Genomic DNA, 17180 nt, shown 5'->3' with positions numbered 1-17180 from the left:
ATGGTGCAACTTTTTAACAATCTTTAGTGTATTAAAATCAAAATGTGGTATGAATCAGAAAGATGCAGAAACAAGTGCCTGATGGCAAATAATCTTTCAGATTTTTGTTGTGACTCTGGACATATATCATCTTTTTTTCACATTTAATATGAGCAAGGTTTTAAAAAAAGTAATTTCCTTCAAGTCTTCTCTCTTTGCTAATGATGTTTTCTTATATTCCTTTAAGACTTCTTCATAACTTTTGTCTATTCTTCACATAATTTTACTTTATTGTTCTTGGTGAAATCCAGATCAATTGTTTCCTTTATTGTTTTTAGTTCACTGCAACATCCAAAGTGGTCTCTTCATGTAAATGGCATCATTAATACTCAGTTATTTTAAAATATTTGAGCTAATGCACTTGTGCTGATTCTGAAATCCATCTGGTTTTCATCTCATCTATAGATGAGCTGGTGATATATTAATAAATAGAGTTAATTTTCACATCCACATCCTTATAATGTGCTGGTGTATCTCATTTGGATTACCTGCTTTTTAGCCATTGCACCTTGCCATATCTGCAGAGTTTTGCATTTCATTTATTTATTTATTTATTTATTTATATATTTTACATTTGATAACCGGGATGGTCCGACTGGATGAGGTCCATTTTCAGCGGAGGCCCGGGGAGAAAAGCTCCACATAATATAAAATCATGCAAGACAACTTTACATAAAGTACAAAACATTGTTATCAACAAAACATTATCAACATTTGTTCAATAGTAAAAAGTTACACTGAGAAAAAAAAAATTAAAAAAATGATCATATACATACATAAAATAACTACAAAGATAGCACCAGGCAAAGATAGGTTTCAATTAAGTATGCTGTGTTTATAGAGTGTAAAGTAGTAGGAGAGAGGTAAAAGAGGAAGTAAGTACAGGTATAGTATTATGTAATACATTGACACAGCCATGAACCTCTAAGATATGATTTAAACAGGTTTTTGAATTGTGAGGTATTTGGAGCAGAAGTCATAGATAATGTTTGATTTTGGTTCCTTTCTTCAGTGTTGGCCTTAGTTGGAGGTGTCATTGCACTAAGCCAGCTACATTCATGTTACAGTTCCATTTGGATTACCTAAACCCGTGGATGTTTTTGGTTAAACTGCAACATTTTTTGGACACCAATTTGGGTGACAACATTTGTCCTTGTTTGGACTGATATCTTCTTTTGTTTTCAATAAGGAAGAGAATGCTATCATGTTTTGTGAACAGCAACATTTGGAAGCCTTTTGTTCTTTTTTATTGATTGTGATGTCTGGGAACTTGGAAAAGTCATGCAGTAGTTACATTTCTGCCTTTTGGTTATAGATATTTTTTTGTGATTGAAATTATTTATATTAGAACCTGCAGAAGCTGTGCGGGAAGTTAAATATATTTTTTTCTTTTCAGTTGTAGATCAATTGAATGGGTGTAACTTCAGACTTTGACTGTTTAAAGTTAATTAAAGTTAAGCTACGTAAAGGTTTCTAGTTGACAGATAAAGGTTTTTGTTTTAGTGACATCACGTTTGTCAAAACATGTTTATTATATTGAGTGCAACTTTTCAATTTTGAGCAAACTAACATATCTGAGTATTATTTGCATTACTCTGCACATATCATATGACATATTGATTTAAGTGTTTATTTATCTGTTTATGATATTAGCACATATAAAGTTTTCTTTTCAGTTTGGGTACTGAAATTTGGCAAAATAGAATTGTTAGAACTTTTGAATGGGTTGGCAGCTGATGATGATATTTAGATGTTTGTTGATATAGGGGAAGTTGGGCCAGGTGTGAATGAGATGGCCAATCACAGTCACTAGTTCTTTAGTTAACTTAACAAAATGTTCTCTAAATGAACCATGTTTTTAAATGCTTTTCCTTCCTCACCTAGTTTAGAAATTTTGGTACTTACATATTATCACAACCAGATTCCACACTCAGTACATGAAATAGTAATAGTACCTGGCGATATCCGAAAATGTATGTATATTAACTATAATCCATTTCAAGATGTGTTCTGTAAATGTTTTTAGCCCAAGTGCTTTGAGTTTTGGTTGATGACATCCTCATATAGTTTTGCCATGGTGTCAAGGTCTTCAGAGTAATTTCTCACCTGCTTTCTTAAACAATTCCACAGCAAGATGAAAATGGCACGGGAGAAATGCTTGAAACCAGAGACTGTTTTATAATGAATGCTGTTATAAACTTAGTGGGTGCAAATACACATTTGCAGTGACAGAAAACTTATAAAGGATATGAAATTGAAACCAGACAAATTTATCATTACTGTGGTGACTGATGTCCTCAATTGTTTGGACCACAAATGCAGTTTTCAGGTGTCAAACAGTAACAGTAGACTAGGAAAGGCAGACTTCATGACTTAAAACAGCTCTTATACTCACTTTCCTCACTTGTCTAGAGGAAAGCAGTTTTTTATTCAGTCATGTCCAAGAGTCAGCTCCCAGTGTTCTCTCTTGTCTATCTGATGAATCTGGGCATATTGGGGTAATATAGCAATTGCCTCATGTACACAGACAACCCTCTCCTCCTATCACCCAACACCACAACCTGTGAGAGATGCACCTATCTAGCCAAAATGGAGGTAAAACTCTCTTCACCCAAGACTGGACTAGACAGTCAAGAGGAGAAAGTAACCACTTGCACCACACCACACTCATCACATAGTCCCACTAAACCTACATCACCAAAATCCACACATAGAAACACAAAAACATTCGCAAAGGCTCTCAATAATAATCTGCTGAAGCAACAGAGACTTCCAAAGCAGAAACGCAAGCAACCTCCACCCTCAACACAACCCAAATGACACATAGCTTACAGACTCAGTGTGCCACTCAACCACAGCCCATAAGGCAAAACAACGTACCCAACACACTAGTCATAGGTGACTCTATAGTCAGGCACACTGATGTCCCACTCACCAGGCTAAACAAGGAGAAGGTCACTGTCAGCTGCCTGTCGTGTGCCAGAATCCGCCACATAATCCACACACTGAGGTCACTCCCCAACACGTACAAATATGACTCTGTCATTGTCCATGTTGGTGTGAATGACCTAAGACGTACCTCCCTGGACTACATGAAAAGAGACATGGAGGAGCTCTCCGATCTTATAGCCCAGCCAGGTATGACCCTAGCCCTGAGTAGCATCCTGCCATCGCCCAGAATGATACCGCAGTACAAGGACAAAATGATTGACTTCAACAACTGGCTAAGCTTCTGGTGTCATTCTAAGGGGATCCAGTATCTGTCTGCCTGGGACGACATGGCCAACAGACCACGATGCTTTGCCAGAGATGGCCTGCACCTGTCACCCCTGGGATTCTGGATACTGGCTAAGGCTCTTGCTGCCCCTATAGTGCCTTTTTTAGGCAAGGCTCAAATGACAAATTCACCACCATAACAGGAATAGGCAAGCAAAAACTGAGGGTAATGCTACTTAATGCTAGAAGTCTAAATCTCAAAATGTACTCCCTTGAGGCACTCCTTAAAATAGAGAACATTGATATCTGTGCAGTGACTGAGATCTGGGTCAAGGCTCCAGGGAGCACCCCTGCATTACTAGGCTATAACTCATACCACACTTTTTGGCCACCTAACATGGACTGGAACACCAAAGGTGGAGGTGTGCCCATATTCATTAAGGATATCCACACCTCCATGCTAGTTGCTCAGCATAATGCATCCAAGGTTATCCAAGTGCAACTAACTCTGGGCAAAACTGCAATCCAAATTGTACCTTGTTATAGATCTCCCACCATGCCGCAGGATTCCCACTCCTCTTTTCTTGATAATACTGGAAAATATTAGGGTTCAACCAAACACCCTATTAATGGGCGATTTCAACTACCTCACTATTAACCGGGAAAACTATTCATGTACCAACTTCTTCGCTCAACACTTTCTGGAATTCATAAATTCCAATGCCCTGGATCAATTTAACCACACCCCCACCAGGGGCAACAATATCCTAGACCTAGTCATTACCAACATGAGTGACAGGTGTTCCACAACTGAAGTCAACTCCTCGTCGGTCAGATCGGACCATAAGCTAATCACCTAGATATCCACATCCTGCCCTCGCCCCCCATTAAGGAAATCAAGTAAAAAATTTCTCCAAAGCCAACTTCATGCTTCTTAAGACAGAAGTGGCGAACTTCATGACACTCATGCAGATGGATAATACAGTTATGACTGCTGAATCCTACACAGATGCACTCTATAAGCACTTACACGAGTGCATGGATCATGCTATCCCAAACAGAACCAAGATGCTATCCTCCAAAAAAAGGAAGCCAATCTAGTGGTCCCCTACCATAAGCAAACTCTACAACAGAAGGAAGAAACTGTTGCAAAAGAGAATAAAATCCCATGAGTGGAGGAGTTCCCTGGTCATCTTCAGTAAGAAGTTGAGATCCCTTATAAGAGCCTCCAAAGCTAGCTATGAAAACAAAATCACCACTGATTCTAGGGACAACCACAAAGCATTCTATAGCTATGTCAAGAATCTCAATGGAAACACCCAGATCTGCTCTGAGTTACAGCACAACAACATGAAAATTACAGAACCAACTGATATTGCCAACGTCCTGGCAGATAGGTTCAGTGCTAACTTTACCCCCCTCACACCTCCTAAAGGGCCCATATCTATACAGGAAAAATGCAGAGTCCCTGTAATCACAACTACACATGTAAAAGCTGCACTCTCTAAAACCAAAAACACAGCATCCATGGGACTGGACAACATCCCAGGCTGCGTTTTACACAAACTTCAGAACGAACTGGCTCCCCACCTAAGCACCATGCTCAATCATAGTTTCGCATCAGGCTTTGTGCCCATTGAATGGCGCACAGCAACAGTTATCCCACTCCACAAAGGGGGAGCCACCACTGATCTCAGGAACTATCACCTTATCAGCCTGATGAGCCTTGTCTGAAAGGCTACGGAACATACCATCATGGAACTCATAAACAAAGAAATTGGTAACCTCCAAACTCTGGACCCCAGCCAGTTCAGGTTTGTGAAAGGCAGATCATGCCTCCTGAACCTGATCGACTTCTATGAGGCAGTCACCAAAGCTGTAGATGAGGGTAAGGTGGTTCACAGAGCCTATCTTGACCTCGCCAAGGCTTTTGACACCATCTCACATTCTGGAATTATAGCTAAACTCACTAAACTAGGTATAAATCCCTACATCACAAGATGGGTTGCCAATTGGCTCACTGACAGAACCCACACTGTAAAAGTTGCAGACTCCATATCTGACTTCAAGCCAGTGACAAGTGGAGTACCACAGGGTTCAGCCCTGGGACTTCTCCTGTTTGGTATCTACTTCTCTGAAGTACAGGCTAACACACAAGGCCTTCGGCTAACAAAGTTCGCAGATGACTGCAAACTAGAAGCCATAGTTGAGTCCCCAAATGATGTGGACATCCTACAGAAGGGCCTAACTGATACAGATGCCAGGTGTCAGAGCCATGGCCTCAAGCTCAATACCAAAAAGTGCATTGTAATCCCCTTTGGTAAAAACTCTGTACCCATGAACTACCACATAGGCGGCAGTCTACTTAACACTGAATGTGTGATAAGAGACCTGGGGACCCAGGTGGACAGTAGTCTCTCCTTTGGTAATCACATTGCGACAGTAGTCAGGAAATTCTTCTACATGGCACACCTCATCACAAAAGGGTTCTCATCTAGGAAAAAAGAGGTCATTGTTCCCCTCTACTCAACACTCATTAGACCCATTATAGAGTACAATGCCCCTTTTGGAATGTATCTCACAAGACATCTGCAGTAGCTGGAAAGGCCACAGAAGTACCTCACAAAGAGGATTACTGGCCTTAAACAGATGCCCTACACTGACCGTCTCAAAAATCTCCAGCTTTATTCTGTAGTATATTGCCTACAACGAGGTGATCTCTGCCTAACATATAAAGCTATGTCAAACCCAGAGCTGTTGGACATGCTATACCTAACGAAATCCCAATCCCTCCGAGCTACATGCTCTATGGACCTAAATCTTGTCACCACAATAGACAGGATATGCTCGAGGGATAGATTCCTGTCCCATAGACTTCCCATACTCTGGAACAAGCTACTCATCTATGTCAAGCAAATTTCCTTATTAGCACTCTTCAAGAAAAATCTTGATAAGTGGATGGGAAATAGGAAATACACCCCGGGGATCACTTCAGTGTCATGATACTCACGGTTCCATCATTGTCTGGCTGACTACCCTCAACAGAAACAGAACAATTTGCTATAGTTAATGGGCAGAAAGCTGGAAAGGTAGAAAAATGTAGTGAGGAGTGTTAGATTGTTGTCCTTACAAACTTTGACTACATTTATCGGCACAAGTATGGCTTCCAAAAGATCTGTTTCTCCTCCCCGGAATCTGGTTGCGATAATATGTAAGTACCAACATTTCAAACATAGATTTGGCTCTACTACATTCATGAAATTATGTTAATATCTACAAATGTCATAGATGTTGCTTATTTTCTGTGCAAACATATTTATAAAGTTAGCAGCAGCCATGAAAAATGTATGATCTAATGTACAGCATTTTAAATTGTTAAAGGCATATAAAGACAGGGCTTTAACCCCACAAAGTTTACAAATATATTTACAACCTTTAGTGAAGCAAGGTGATGATATCTTCTTCAAAGAGTGGCAGGAAGTTCAACAGGCAGCATCTATGACATTTGTAAATATCCTAACATCATTTCATGAATGTAGTATAGCTGAATCTATGTCTGAAAAGTGTAAACTATGTTAGGAGGCAAAAGCATTTGATAAATATAGTTCATTTAGAGAACATTTTTTTAAGTTAACTAAAGAACTAGCAACTGTTGAAAAAGAATTGAAATAATGTAAGATCAGAAAATTTCATGGAGATACAGAGATATTAAAGAGTATACAAATGGAGATATAGAGATCTTAAAGAGTATACAAATGGAGATACAGAGATCTTCAAGATTATACAAATGGAGATAGAGAGATCTTAAAGAGTATACAAGTGGAGATACAGAGATATTAAAGAGTATACAAATGGTAAGCTGTTTATTATGTCAAAAGTTGTTAAGTTTTCTAATAATGAACAGGGGCGGATGCAGAGTAGAAGGAAAAGGATAAACATCTGTCCTTAAATATGGGAATTTGTCTGAAACATCAGCTGAGGATTCCTCGTCTGCTTTAGATACAGATACTGAGATTGTAGAGACATCCCCGGCAGTGAAGAAAAGAAATTCTGGTATCCCTTTGCGATTCAAAGAAGAGTTGGTGTGGATTCAAAGAAGAGCTGGCTACAAACACAAAAGAATGTCCATCTCTAGTAACTATATTACATCTGTTAGCACCAAAGTAGACACTAACTACAATGTACACAATATTTCTTTTGTTCAGTTAACAAGTACTGAGGCAAGTTTGTTGAATAAAAGGTTGATGGACATAGAAAAATGTTTGCAGCTAGCTGTGGAAGAAGGTATCATTATGAAGGATATAACTTTTCATCTAATGGTCCAAGATCCCACTCAACAATATTTTTATACACTTCCTAAAATTCATAAGGGTTCACTTATTCAGCAGGTAGGCCAATAGTATCAGGTAAGGGGTCATTAGCAGAACCTCTATCTGTGTATCTAGCAAAGGATTTACAACCTCTACTGGAGGGGGTATATTCTAGGATTCAGGATACGACTGAATTTTTGATTATACAAGATATGCAGTTGGAACAGGGGTGGTATATGTGTATGCTAGAATGATCACCCTTTTCACTAATATACCACACTGGGCTGGATTAATGGCATTGGAATATTGGCTTAATCACATATCTCTATACAGTCCAGGATTCAATACATTTCTCCTTTGTTTGACAGAACATGTATTGACAAAAAATGATTTTTATTTTAATGAAGAGTATTGCCTGCAGCTCAAAGGTACAGTGATGGGAGCATGTTTTTCTCCCATTTATGCTGACTTATGTATGAGCTATGTAGAGGAGCATATCATTTATAACTTGAGTCACAATCTGTTTTTGGAGTCAGTTGATATCTGGTATAGGAACCTAGATGACTGTTGGATGGTTTGGAAGTCAAAGTTGTCATATCTGACTGAAGTTGTAGAATATCTTAATGAGAACAAGTGAGAGATTGAATTCAGTGTACAGCATGATCTCATCAATATCACCTTGTTTGATGTAAACATCACAAAACAGGTAGATGGTACATTAGAGTGTAGTGTATGTTGTAAATATCCTCAATTTAATACTTTTTTGCAAACCACAAGTTGCCACCCAAGACACATCATTAATAATATATCCAAATTACAATTTTTAAAGATTCAGCGAAACTGTTCTTCTGATACAGAACTGGCTAAGCAAGAATGTGATTTGATTTATATATTTTGTAAAAGGCAATGCAGAAGACATGATATTTTAAAAGTTATGTTATTTGGCTAAGGATAGAGCCCAATTGTTACATTATCAAGGCAAAAACGTTTCAGACAATGCATTAAGAATGATCTGCAGTTTTGGACAGAATATTCCTCCTTTTATGAATATCATACAAAAGCATTGGGATCTACTTCTGTCAGACAATACATTGAGTGAGATTATACCATCTAGGTGTTTATTCTCCTATCACACAAGTAAAACACTGGGTAATATATTTATTCATTATAACAAGAAGTCTAAGTTGAATGAGAAACAACAAACTACTATTAGAGGTGAAATTCTTTAAGGCTGTCAACCACGTGGACATTGTTCCGTGTGTAAATTTGTGGGAAAAACTAAAGAATTTACGACTAAAAACACTCCAAAAGTTTTTGTCATACATACACACACACACACATATATATCTGTATCTATATCTATATATATATATATATATATATATATATATATATATATATATATATATATATGGATCTACTTCATATGACAGAAAACTCATTTGACAGAATTTCATTTGACCGAGTACAAAATACCTAATTTTCAAAATACTGAAAACTCATTTGACTGAATCTCATTTCACTGAAAGCTTTTACTGCTGAATTTCAAAATACTAAATTTTAAACCATAGAAATGCACACTTACAACAGCAGTGACTAACTCTTTCCAGATCTTAAAAACTACTTATTTACCCTCTTAACAGAAACTGGGCAATATAAAATCAAGCACCCCCCCACACACACCTCCACTAACTATATATATATATATATATATATATATATATATATATATATATATATATATATATACTAACTCCAGGATTAACCTACAGTGGGGAAAAAGGCATATATCTTTTACCTGCCTTACAGTATACTACACGCTACCACTACTGCTGGGAACACACAAAATATCCACCATATTACTTTAGATACATCCCAGAAAAATGTAAATAGACATAACCACATTTAGAAACACTACAGCACTACTTTCTACATGTCTATTGGTATTGTGACAGTCAGCACTTTAAGTTACAGTAATTCTTTTGTCACAAGCAAGTCACAGGTGAAGGGAAAACCACATCATGTCTATGGCTTAAAATTCAGTGAAATAAGATTCAGTCAAATGAATTTTCAGTATTTTGAAAATTAGGTATTTTGGTCTTGGTCAAATAAAATTATGTCAAATGCATTTACTATCTTGTGAAATAGACCCATATATATATAGATAAATAGATATGTATAGTTGGGAATTGTAGTTCTGATTGGGTTATCTTTTTTCTTAAATGTACTTTTTCTGCTTTTTATATTGAACAGAGATTGCGTTCCTGCAAGATCCCCATCACAGAACATATGAGCGATATTAGAAACAGGCATATGTTAAATGGTTTAAAAAACATACTTGAAAACATTCTGCTGCTAAGTTTACATTTATAATTCATAAAATAGGGATAATATCTGGATGACATGGTATTTTGAATAAAAAAAGAGAAAGCTTGGATTATTAGGCTAGGTGGATTGTTTTCACCTGGATTAAGTGAGCATTTGTAAGCAGCCAATGAGAACTGGGACTAATTGGTTTAAATTTGTACTGCACTGATGTGATTTTTAACACTAATGAAGGTAGCTTATGCTGAAACTGGTCTGTTTTTCATATGACCATCTTTAGATTAGTGGGTGCTATGTTAACAAATAAAGTAAATTTTTACATACATGACCTTGTAGTGCCCTGGCATTTTGGATTTTGATTATTCTGAAAAGAGTCAATGAAAAATTAATGAGACAGCAACCACTTTGTCACTTCAGGTTGATATATAACATGCATAATCAAGTACAATGTTATCCTCTTTTTAAAATCATTTTCCATCACAGCAACAAAGAAATTCTGCATAGGACATTTCACTTATGACCAGTATTCTTTTAATGAGGAACTTTTGTGGACATTCCAATTGTTAGATATGTCTGGCTAGGTACATACCAAAGGGGGCATTGTACTGAATAATAGATCTGATGAATGCAGGATACTTTGGAACAATAACGTCTTTTGACTTAAATGCCATACCTTTGTTTATAAGTTGTGCAACACTGAATGATTTCCCCACCACTGTAGACATGTGATGGTCAAAGGCTGGAGTACTGTCTCTGTGTGTCTCTAAGTCCCTGACTACTGGGTCAACTCTAAGGAGTGTGTTGTCAATATGATTGTTGCCAGGGATGGATGACTTCCCAAGGGATACTATTATGCATTTCTTGGCATTTAATTTTAGTTCATGACTCTGACATCAGTTGTTTGTCCATGTCACCCCCTCCTGGAGAACATTTGTGCCAGTGTGAGATTCAATGATAGTTTCTAATTTGCAATCATCTGCAAATTTAATCAGCCAGAGACAACTGACATTGGCCTTGACGTCTGAGAAGTAAATGCCAAAAAGGAGCAGTCCAAGGACTGATCCCTTTGGGACTACACTTGTGACTGGCCTCTTTGTAGAGATGGACTCCCAATTCTAACATCCTGGTTCCTGTCTGTGAGCCAGTTGGCTATCCACCGGGTAACATACTGGTTTGTACCTAACCTCTTGAGTCTGTCAACAATGCCTGAGTGGGGTATTATGTCAAACACCTTGGCCAGGTCAAATTAGGCATTGTGAATGATTTTGCCCTCATGCATTGCTTTGGTGACCTTCTCAAAGAAGTCCACCAGGTTCAGTAGGCATGATCTGCCCTTGACGAAACCAAACTGGGTTGGCTACAGTGTTTGGAGGTGTATTATATCCAATTCAGTACTAACTGCCATCCCAAGTAGAACCAAGATGTTCTCCTCCAAAAAAAGGAAGCCAATCTGGTGGTCTCCTGCCATAAACAAACGTTACAACAAAAGGAAGAAACTGTTGCAGAAAAGAGGAAAATCCCAGGATGCAAAAAACTCCCTTACCAGCCTCAGTAAGAAGCTGAGATCCCTCATAAAATCCTCCAAAGCTAGCTACGAAAATAAAATTGCCAAAGATTCAAAAGACAACCACAAGGCATTCTATAACTATGTCAAGAATCTAAATGGCAATGCTCAGATCTGCTCTGAGCTACAACATAATGGCATTAAATATACTGAGCCCAAGGATATTGCCAATATCCTGGCAGATTGATTCAGTGCCAACTTCACCCCCCCCCTCACCCCCTAAATGGCCCATCTCAATACCGTAAGATTGCTAAATTCTGGTAATAACAGTCACACAGGTAAAAAACGCATTCTCCAAAGCTAAGAATACAGCATCCATGGGACCAGATGACATCCCAGGCTGTGTACTACATGAATTACAAAATGAACTGGCACCTCACCTAAGTGTCATGTTTAATCATACCCTCACCTCAGGCTTCATGCCGAATGAGTGGCGCACAGCTACAGTTATCCCACTCCACAAGGGGGGATCCACCTTGGATCCCATGGACTACTGCCCCATTAGTCTGACAAGCCTGATCTGCAAGGCCATGGAACGTATTATCATGGAGCATATAAACAAAGACATTGGCAACCTTAAAACACTGGAACCCACCAGCTTGGGTACGTGAAGGGCCGATCTTGTCTCCTGAACCTGATTGACTTCTTCAAATCATCCTCCAGAGCCGTGGATGAGGGTAAGACAGTCCACACAGCCTATCTGGACCTTGCCAAGGCCTTTGACACCATCCCCCACTCTGGAATAATAGATAAACTTACTAAGCTGGGCATTAATCCCTACGTCACTCAATGGGTTGCCAACTGGCTTACTGACAGAACCCGCACTGTAAAAGTAGCTGACTCCAAATCCAACTCCAGACAAGTGACAAGTGGAGTACCTCAGGGTTCAGTCCTGGGACATCTCTTGTTTGACATCTACTTCTCTGAAGTACAGGCCAACACTAAGGGACTCTGGCTAACAAAGTTCTCAGATGACTGCAAACTGGGAGCCATTACTGAATCACCAAATGATGTTGATACTCTACAAAAGGGCCTTACAGAAACAGATGCTTGGTGCCAGAGCCATGGACTCAAGCTCAATGCCAAAAAATGTACAGTTATCCCCTTTGGGAAAAAACATGTACCCATGAATTACCACATAGGTGGCAGTACACTAAACACCTAAAGTGGAATAAGAGACTTAGGGACACAGGTGGACAGTGGTCTCACCTTCAATAACCACATCATCACAACAGTCAGGAAATTCTTCTATGTGGCACACCTCATCACTAAGGGCTTTTCATCCAGAAAAAAAGGAGGTCATTGTCCCACTGTACTCATCCCTCATTAGACCCATTATAGAATATTGTGCCCCATTTGGTATGTACCTCTCAAGACATCTGCAACAACTGGGAAGGCCACAGAAATACCTCACTAAAAGAATCACAGGTCTAAAGCAGATGCCCTATGCTGACCGCCTTAAAAAACTCCAGCTATACTCTGTCGCATATCGTCTGCTCAGAGGCGATCTTTGCTTAACATACAAGGCTATGTCAAACCCAGAGCTGTTGGACATGCTACACTTAAAGGAATCCCAATCCCTCAGAGCCACACGCTCCAGGGATCTAAACCTTGTCATCACAATAAACAAAACATGCTGGAGGGATAGGTTCCTGACCCAGAGACTCCCCAGACTCTGGAATAGACTGCCCATACATGTCAAGCAGAGCACCTCTTTGGCCCTCTTCAAAAGGAACCTTGATGATTGGATGGGAGAAAGGAAATTCACCCCGGGGATCACATTAGTTGCCCTGCTAGACAGGGGTCCAGGGAAGTAAATAGTGTGGGAATTGTTATGGCTAGGCTTGTATAGGCCCTAGGGCCGATAGCCTAGTACCAACCTATGAATCTGTTTGATTATCTCTGTGATAATTCATTCAATGGCTTTACATATAAGACTAGTGAGACTTATGGTTCTGTAGTTTCCAGGGTCTGTAGATGACCAACCTTCATGCAGAGGGATGACTGTTGCCTTTCTCCATTCATGAAGCACGAAGCCTCTTTTGAGGCTACAGTCAAATAGTAATTCCAAAAGCCCTGATAGGTAATATTTCATGCTATTCAGTAGGTATACTGGGATATCATCTGTGCCCATTGATGCAGTGATCTTGGTCTTAGGGAGACCATTAAGGACCTGTTCCCTAGTGATAGCAGGGGGAGTTATATTTGATAAAATTTCCTGAGGGAAGATTGAGGGGGAGAGAGGGGTAAAGCTGGAGCTAAATTTATCAGCTAAGAGGTTTGCTATATCTTCTTGCTCAGTATAGGTGGCTCCATTTTCAATGAGCTCTGCACACAACTGTATATTGTTTCTGAGGTTCCAGGCATAACTAAAGAATGGTTTATAGCTGTACTTGGCCTAGAAGGCCGAACTTGCCTCAAATTTGGCATTGGTAGACTTTATTTGTCCTCTTAGTTGTTTGTTAAGTTTGGTGATAGTGCTTTTATTCTGCTGGGTGCCGCATATCCTAATTTTTGCCATGATTTTTTTCCTCCTGTTATACAACCTACTGATTTTGTGATTCCACCAGGGTGACTTGTTTTTTGAGTTGGTACTGAAGGGTTTTGAAGAAGGTAAAATATTGCTCAATGCTAGGCTCATAGCAGCCTGAGACACATATTCTAAGAGCTCCATGATGTCTCTTTTCATATAGTCTAGGGAGGTACATCTCAGGTCATTTACTCCCACATGGAGTATGACTGAGTCACACTGGTAATTATGGTCCAGTGACCTGAGTGCATGAGTAATGTGGTGGATCCTAGCCACTGATAAGCAACTGATTGTAACTTTCTTCTTACTCAGTCTGGTGAGAGGGATATCAGTGTGTCTCACAATGGAGTCTCCAATGACTAGAATTTTGGATTGTATGGTGGTTTGCCTTATGGGCTTTGAGGTAGTGGCTCCATGAGATGTAGCTCTATGGCTTGATGTGGGTGTTGTTACTAAAGAGTTCATTTGGGGCTGCTGAGGATATTTGTTATATGTACTTTGTCTAGGAGGTTTATGTGGTTTAGGAAAGTTACATGTAAGTGCCTCAGCATATGGGGGTCGATATGTCTGCTTTGAATTGTGCATGATGGGTACATCGTGTGTACTACTGACAACCTTATTAACGTAAGGAGTACTTTTATGTGAGAGATTTGCCTTCAGTGACATTGTGTAAATACATCTCTCACATATCATATCAGTTTGTTGGAGAATTAACTGGTTGTCAGTAAACATGAGGCAATTTCGTCATTGCCTCCGGATGCTCATATCCACCAAGATGGTAACAGAGACAGTATGAAAGTTCATATCTATGGCAACAGACCCTTTTTTATTGATTATAAAGTTGGAGTGAGAATATCAACCACTCTCAGGAGTACCCGGTTTGCAACTATGTGGACAGTGCTTGTCATTGCAAACTAGTTGTCCTGTGTGCAACTAGGTATTGGAGAAATTTCAATTGTGCTGTTACAGGAAAAATGTCACTCAAGGTGTCTGAGTCTTTATAGAGCACTGCCAAACACTTGAGGGAAAACTAATACATAGACCCTGAAAATTTAAGTATGAATATTTAGGCAGATATTCTGAAGTTAGAAACAAATCAAGCAATACTTAGTGAAAACAAAGAAATAGCTTGTCAAGAATGATGAAAAGAAGGTAGTGGCATGAATGGCTACTGCCGGGCTACTACTAATGCTGGTCTCATCACAATGTTGGGATGCAATGCTCCTTTGTTTCTTCTCTCACCAGAAGCAAAATGTTAGCACCAATCCAAAGAAGAGAAGCAGGCTACACAGCCTGTTTGGTCATCCACAGTCTTGTCCCAGATGATGCAAGGGTCTGTAGACTTGTAGCCTTTGCCTGGTAGATGCCTTGAACAGCAACCAGACCAATCAGGAATGTTAAGCGCAGACATTCACTCTCCAACCAGAAACAGTCAGGAATCAGTGCACTCTGTTCCTTCTCTCACCAGAACCAGAATATAAGCACAGATTCCAAACTGTCACCTATAGTACAGTTATTAGGCTTTCTGGTGATCAGCAGTCTCCAGGAATAATGTCCCTGTGCTCCTCTCACCAGGAGAGAACAGAAGCACTAATCCCAAGATGACTACTGAGAGGCAGAACGTGGGTTCTCCAATAACTGGTGGTATTGCAATAGATGTTTAAAGGTAACATGAAAAAATGGTTTATCCTAAGCACTGCAGTGTTCACTAAGCAATTAGATATGAAAGTTGATAAATTAAGTTTTAGCTGTCTAAGTGGAGACCCACTATTTTTAAAAGAGCAGGATATATTGAAAGGGGTGGTTACTTTGGTATTTTGGTGCTATAGAGTACAGTGGGATGGCCAATAAATTTAAATATTTGAAGGGGAGTGATTTCATAAAATGATAATTGTGTGCTTACTTGCACAAGCCAGTGAAAGGAAAGAGTAAAGGAGATATATAGTTAAATTAACATAAGGGGCAGGCAACTAGAAAGACAGTGGGGTTTAAGAACACAACAGTAACAGGGTGGAGGGGTAGGAAAAAAGTCTCTCTGACTTACAAAAGATACAGCTGTGGTCTCTTTTCAAGTTTTAAAATGCAATTAAAGCAAAATACAAGTAAAATAGTGTCTATATTACAACATCAAAGCTTTAGTTAATCGAATAACTAAAGCTTGAGCGTGTAATATCGACAGGTAAAATTGTCGAATGGCTGATTCAACCAAAGGAAACATTTCCCTTGGCCGAATTAAAAAAAAAAAGGCTTCACATCCAAAATCAAGTGGGGGCTTCACCCCCCATACACACTGATGTGGGGGGCTGTGCCCTCGCACCCCCCTACCTAAATATATCAACTCCAAGATTGCTCCAAATTGGAGAAATGGGCATACTCCACATAACGGCCAAGGGAAGTGTTTCCCTGTGTTAAAGTGTCCGTTCGACAATTTACAGATTCGATATTACAAGTTTCAGCTTTACTTCTTCAATTAAGTAAAGCTTTGATCTTGTAATATAGAACCGTAATACACAGTGTAAAGAAAACAAATCACAGTATACAAAATAGAAAAAGGCAATAAAGTAATACAAAGTACAATAAATCAAAAGCAAACTAACGTTCCCTCACAGCAAGCTGTGGCAGAGTCTGGGTGAGGTTTTCCAGTAGAACTTTGAAATGTTTTATTTTACCCCTTAAATAAAAGCTGGTTTAGTTTCTAGCTTCATCTCCTCAGTTCACAGATGATTAACCTTAACCGACCTGTTCTAACTTCTGTGTGACTCCATAACTTGACATGTTCTTATTTCTGTCTGACTAACAATAGACATGGCTGTGGTTTCTTTTCAAGTTTTAACATGCAGGTAAAAGCAGAATACATGTAAAATACAGTGTAAATAAAACAAATCACAGTATACAAAGTAGAAAAGGCAATAAAGTAATACAAAGTACAAGAAATCAAAAGCAAACAAACCTTTCCCTCACAGTAAGCTGTGGCAGACTCTGGGTTAGCTTTTCAGTAAAGCTTTGAAATATTTGATTGTGCTACGTGTTGTGCCATTGACAACATATACATTGTTATCAGCTTTAATCTGTTCCCAACAAAATACAGGCATCATTTCCCCCACATTCTTAACCATGCAGTTATTAATTATGCATCATCAATGTGTCTGAAACTAATCTCGACACATGCACCATTTTTCCTCTTACAGTAGTCATT

Source organism: Protopterus annectens, chromosome 5.part1 (genome assembly GCF_019279795.1).
Source record: "Protopterus annectens isolate FY-2018-M chromosome 5.part1, PAN1.0, whole genome shotgun sequence".
Classification (NCBI taxonomy): domain Eukaryota; kingdom Metazoa; phylum Chordata; order Ceratodontiformes; family Protopteridae; genus Protopterus; species Protopterus annectens.
The sequence above is the reverse complement of the archived record's forward strand: the minus strand, read 5'-3'. Positions refer to the sequence as shown.